This window comes from Arachis duranensis, chromosome 1, assembly GCF_000817695.3.
Source record: "Arachis duranensis cultivar V14167 chromosome 1, aradu.V14167.gnm2.J7QH, whole genome shotgun sequence".
NCBI lineage: Eukaryota > Viridiplantae > Streptophyta > Magnoliopsida > Fabales > Fabaceae > Arachis > Arachis duranensis.
This window is the reverse complement of record NC_029772.3, coordinates 8,607,723-8,612,783: the sequence shown is the minus strand read 5'-3', so window position 1 is coordinate 8,612,783 and position 5,061 is coordinate 8,607,723. Positions and strand designations below refer to the sequence as shown.

The window sequence follows — 5,061 nt, the reverse complement described above, 5'->3', positions numbered from 1 at the left end:
AATAAAAAATTATAAAATGATAATTTTATTAAAATATTTATGTCACAATATTTGAAAGAATCTAATATGTTAATAGTTTTATAAATTACTTTTTAATATAAATATTTATTATATATATATATATATATTTTAAATGAACTTAATTAAATATTACCCAAATTATACGTTAGTGTTTGGCTGATTTTTTTAGATATGATATTGGGGTGTGAGTTATGCTGGAATATGATGATTATGGGTGATTTACACTGTTATGACGGCGCTGCGTTTTTGGAATTTAGGGAGAAGAAATCGGTGGCACCGATTTGAAGCAGGAGAAATCGGTACCGCCGATTTGTGTGAGTGAGGGGTAAAATCGGTGGGACCGATTTGTGGAAGGGGGAGGCTGTTGGGTATGAAATCGGTGCCACCGATTTGTGTGTGGTCTAATTTTATTTTAATCCGGGTTCACCAATCGGTCCCACCGATTTGGGTGTGCAGCGGTCGGTTTCTCCGATTTGCCGTTAGTCAACACAAAAAGCGGATGGTGGTATCACAGAAGCCCCATTTCTTCCTCGTTCGCTAATGTTCATCCTCTTCTCCTCTTTTCTCTTCTCTTCTCTGATTCTTCTCTTTCATTTTTGTAAAAAAAATTTCTGTGAGGCTGGGAATAGATAGTGTTATGGATGATAGAGTTGTATTGAAGATTTATTACTACGGACAGATCTTATTACAAACATATGAGGGAGTTCAATTTGTGTGTGAAAATCCATTAGATGTTGTTATTCCGTTCACATTGTCATTTGAGGAGTTGAAAGGTGTGATTTGTGAGAAGATAGGCACGCAAAGATGTAGGAGAATATCGTATATTTTGTACAGGTATCCTTTACCTGTGTTTGGCGGGTTTGTTCAATTTCAAACCAAGTATGTGATGGACGAAGCGAGTATGCAGGAAATGTTTTCAATGTACATGGAAAATCGCCACCGAATATCGTGCATCGAGTTATATATTGAGTTTGAGCAATCTGAAGCAGACCGTAACATTGAGTTGGAAGATTATAATAGTGAAAGCAAAGATGAATTTGAAAGTAACTATGAGATCGTCGGTCCAGGTGAGGACGGAGAAGAAGCTGTTGGCGCCATGAACGCAGATGTGGCGGAAGTTGCAAATGCACTAGCAAACCCGCATCCGTTTCAAGAGCCTTCTTTCATGTGGTCGTTGGATTTGGGGGCTATGCACGCACCGGAGTTTTCGCAATATATGAATACAGGTGCGTAAACCTAGCTAGCTACGTGAATCTCTGAAGTAGTAGATTGATAAGTCAGATGAGTAATGTATGTGATATGTGACCAGGCATTTGTGAGCATAGCGTTTGATTTTTTATTAATTAATAATTATTTGTTGTGAATGATATTTTAATTGTTGTTTACGTAGATGGAATAGAGAAAAATAAGACTATAACGATCTTACCTAGTAAAGTATGTTTATTAATTGAGTTGTAATGAAGGACTTCTTACTGAGTACATAATGAAGCATTTGTTACTTTTGATGTATGTAGCCCCTCCTGTTGTGGCGGATGGTGAGTTCACAGTGGGGATGGAATTCAGCTCAAGGGAGGCAGTAATCAAGGCAATGAAAGATTATACCATCCGGAGAGGTGTGGACTATCGGGTATATGAGTCGGAACCGACGACATTCTATGCCAAATGTATAGAATATGGGAATGGTTGTGACTGGTTGATCCGGGTAACCAAAATGCAGAAGAAGTACTATTGGGAGATAAGGAGGTACAATGGAAGTCATACTTGTACCAGGTCTACTATTTCTCAAGACCATTCGAAGCTGGATTCCAAGACAGTTGCAGAAGCAATAAAGCCGTTGGTAGAGGTTGACCCGTCTATAAAGGTAAAATCTGTAATTGCTGATATCCAGTCAAAGTTTAACTACACCATCAGTTATCGCAAGGCTTGGTTAGCAAAGCAGCAGGCGGTCGAATCAATTTTTGGAAGTTGGGAAGCATCGTATGAAGCTTTGCCGATATGGTTTGAGGCCATGTGCCACAAAGAGCCATCAGCAGTGGTTCACTTTGAAACAATGCCAGCTTACCAGGGGGATGATTTGGTTCCTGATATACGTGTTCTACATAGAGTCTTCTGGAGTTATTACCCCTGTATAAGGGCCTTCAGACACTGCAAGCCAGAAGTTGCGAAGCAACGGTAAAAATTTCCAGTGCACCCCTGCACCCGACTTATCTGCAAATAGAACTTTCCCAAATAACAACATTATGTGACACTTTACATACATCTGCATGTGCACATCATCATTCAACACTATACGATCTCTCACACCCCTAAACCACGTTAATTTTATAAAGCTCCCTCTACATTCATTTTTGCTGGGTGCAATTCCAAATTGGTGCAAGCACTCGGCTTCCAATGCCTCAAAGCTACTCATGGTCGGACCTGTAACCAGAAGACCATTTGTTGGCAGACCGAGAATTACCGCCACATCCTCCAAGGTCACGGCACACTCACCAACCGGAAAATGGAAAGTATGAGTCTCGAGCCGCCATCTCTCAATCAGAGCATTAATCATTGCTGACTGGCCTTTAATAACTCCAATTTGGGATACATAATAAAATCCAGTCTCGCGTAACTGTGCCTCAACAATTTGGCTATATGGATCCGGCGGGTGTAAATGATCGCACATCAACATCCTTGAAGCCTATAATACCACATTTTCCAGTATAAGAACAAATATAACATAACTATATTATTCAATAACACAAGTATACTTAACATGTCCATTAAAACTAATTCCCAGCATAATACCAATTCAAACAAAAAAATAGCATACTAATTTCTTATTATTATTATTATTATTATTATTATTATTATTATTATTCAAACAGCATACATACTAATTTCTCTACTATTATGATTATTATTATTATTGTTATTATTATTATTATTTGTATAAAAAAAGCATACTAATTTATTATTATTATTATTATTATTATTATTATTATTATTATTATTATTATTATTATTATTATTCAAACAGCATACATACATACTAATTTCTCTATTATTATGATATTATTCATACAAAACACGGCGTACTAATTTTTTATTACAATTATTGTTATTATTATTATCGTTTACACTGTAAACGAGATAAGAGATGATATTTATTTCTATAAATATTTTTTAAATTATTTATTTCAGTAATTATTATAATTAATTTATTTATTAAAATAAAAATTCTCTAAATCTAAGATGAAATAAACTAATAAATGATGAAAGAGAAAGTCTTAGAGTATCAAACTATAGATGTGAGAGAAAATAAACATTGTTGTATTATTGATTAAAAAATAAAAACTTAATACACCACTAAAAATAATAAACTCCACAAATTCTTCCCTTATAAATAAGCGCAAAATCCTCAATTCTCACCTCCAAACCACATCAAAAAATTACATATTCTCTATTTAAACTAAATTGAGATGGCTTCCAACAAAAATGTTACATCCGTATCTTTTTTCTTTTTCCTCCTCTTTCTATTCACCACCGTGAATTCTACCACCGTGGTGCCTTCATGGCATGCGGCGGGCCAACAATGCCCTATTGATACCCGACAATTAGCGGCGTGCGCCCCAGTGTTGGCCACAGGTCCAAAGGGTAAACCACAGCAGCCATGCTGTCATTTTCTTGCACCCCTGGTTAAGATTGATGCCCTTCTATGTGTTTGCATTGCCCTTAAAGACAACGTTCTCGGCAGCAACCTCGACATTCCACTCTCCGTAAGGATCATTCTTAAGAACTGTAGGCAATGGATCTCTTTGCCGTGCCCTGACGATATTTAAATTTGGTGAATTATATGGTAAAGATATAAGTTTATAAATTTTTCTTTTTATGAATTGAAAAAGAATTGAAAAAAATAGGACCCATATTTTGAATAATAATAAAATAATAAAAAATAACTATAAAAAGAATTTATTTTCTCTCTCTATACCATTTTAATTTATACAGTAGAGTGTGCCTTTAAATTTACATCCATGGTGCATGCACTACGCGGATCTATGAAGTGTCAGTGATCGTCATCATCATCTGCGTGTCTTTTATTCTTTTTTCGCTTTTCTTTTCTTTCATGTTTAACAATATGGATGGTATTAGCTTCCTGCTTATTTGTCATTTTCGTATGCTGGAAAGACTAACACGACTCTGTTGCATTATGACTACTGAGTAATGATCTGTAGTTTATTATATCTATTATATATCTCTAATTTTAAGGTTAAAATGTGTGAGATATCATGAAATTAAATTTTTTTTTTAAAATTAAAGAACTCTTTTTTCTTTTTAATTTTTTCACTTACTCTATTTCTCTTATTTTTTTATTTATTCTATCTCTTTTATATATCATTATCAATAACTAATTACGAATTTGATAATCAAAATATATAACATAATATTCTCTAATTGTATTTAAATTAAATTAAAATTAAAATACTAAAATTAAAATATAGCTATATTATATATTATATTTATATATTACTAACTAATTTAATAACGAAAATGTGTCACATGACACTCTCTTATTAAAATTTAGAGAAAATATTTTTCTCTAAAATTAGTAAGCATCCTTCTTATAGTTTCTTATCTACCTCTCTCTTTTTTCCTATTTCTCTCTATCATTCCCACTCTATTTATAATTCATATTTTATATTAGTAATTTGACAAATCAAAATGTGTCACAAGATATTTTTATTATAATTAAAATAAAATTTTTACTTAACTTCCAAAATTAACAAACTCCCTTTCTCATTCTTCTTCTTTATCTTTCTCTCTTTTTTCTCTCATTCTCTATTTTTCTCTACATTTATGTTACACTACAAGACACACGCCGAATAGCGGCGGTTTTTTTATGGATTTGCGGCGGTTATTAACCGCCGCGAAACAAAATTCCAGCGGTTCCAAAAGCGTCGCCTATTAAGGGGTGGAGATTTGATTTTGCGGCGGTTTTAGAAAACCGCTGGCACAACCGCTGCAAAACCAAGGATTAGCGTCATTTTCTTTAGCGGCGGT

The 5,061-nt window shown here is 34.2% G+C and overlaps 1 protein-coding gene across 1 annotated transcript in view; it reads left to right on the top strand.

The window, feature by feature from the left end:
* LOC127745742 (protein MEI2-like 5) overlaps positions 1–5,061 on the top strand; it is a 71,888-nt gene that overhangs the window by 39,614 nt on the left and 27,213 nt on the right. The gene's annotated exons all lie outside the window — the stretch shown is intronic.